Source organism: Rhinopithecus bieti, unplaced genomic scaffold (genome assembly GCF_001698545.2).
Source record: "Rhinopithecus bieti isolate Rb0 unplaced genomic scaffold, ASM169854v2 scaffold_45609, whole genome shotgun sequence".
Taxonomy (NCBI): Eukaryota; Metazoa; Chordata; class Mammalia; order Primates; family Cercopithecidae; genus Rhinopithecus; species Rhinopithecus bieti.
This window is the reverse complement of record NW_016818321.1, coordinates 81869-83243: the sequence shown is the minus strand read 5'-3', so window position 1 is coordinate 83243 and position 1375 is coordinate 81869.

The window sequence follows — 1375 nt, the reverse complement described above, 5'->3', positions numbered from 1 at the left end:
ATTATGGGGAGGGGGGAGGGGGAGGGATTGCATTGGGAGTTATACCTGATGTAAATGACAAGTTGATGGGTGCTGACGAGTTGATGGGTGCAGCACACCAACATGGCACATTTATACATATGTAACAAACCTGCACGTTATGCACATGTACCCTAGAACTTAAAGTATTATCATAATTAAAAAAAAGGATACAAACACTCATCTTCAATATGTATACTTTTCCTCCCTCTCTCTTGTGTAATTGCCATCCAAATAGTATCTTTTTTCATTATAAGGCATAATAGCTTTATAAATATTACTTTATAAAGGTGCTTTTAAATTACAGAAGAAAAAGAATGAATTATCAAAAATATATTTGTATTATTTTTTCTATTTATCTATGTAGTTACCTTTAGCAATGTTTATCATTTTTGTGGTGGTCTGAGTTATGCTTCAGTGTCCTTTTATTTCAGTTGAAGGATCTCCTTTAGTATTTTTTTTTTATGTAGAAGATCTATTAGTAATAATTTTTTTCAGTTTTTATCTTAATTTGTCCTTTGTTTTTAATAATAATTTTGAAGGATATAATATCTTTGGTTGACAGTCTTTTTCTTTCAGTACTTTGAGTTATCACACTGCCTTCCAGCCACTATGTTTTTTCTGTTCAGAAGTTAGCTGTTAATTTTATTAAGAATCCCTTGTGTGTGATGAGTTGTTTCTCACTGCATTTAAGATTCTTTGTCTTTATGTTTCAACAGTTTAAATGTGATGTCTTAAAATATAAATCTCTTTAGAATTATTCTAATTGGATTTATTGAACTTATTGCACATGTAGATTAACGTTTTTCATAAAATTGGAAGAATTTCTTGATGTTATAATGTTTTCAAATATACTTTCTCTTTCTGTGATTTCCATCATGTTTTAAGGATGTGTTTATTTTCTCTTTCTATTCATCAGATTGGGTAATCCTAAATTGACCTATCTTGAAGTTCATTGATTCATTTGTCAGTTCAAATCTGTTGTTGGGCTCCTCTATGATATCTTTTATTTCAGTTATTGTACTCCTCAAATTTGGTTGTTTTTAATAATTTATCTATTATTTCTAATACTCTTTATTTGGTAAGACATTGTTCTCATACTTTAATTCTTTAGACACAGTTTCCTTTAGTTCTTTCAACATGTTTATAATAACTGTGTTATAAATTCAACAACTGGACTTTATCAGGGCGTTTCCCTTGCCTGCTTTTCATCCTGTGTATGGGTCATATTTTCTTATTTGTGTGTCTCCCTCTTTCTGGTCTTTTGTTATTGCTGATGGTTGTTGCTGCTGGCTGCTGCCTCTGTTTGTTTGGTGATATTCCCATAATAATTGTACAAAGTCTGTATCCTTTGTTA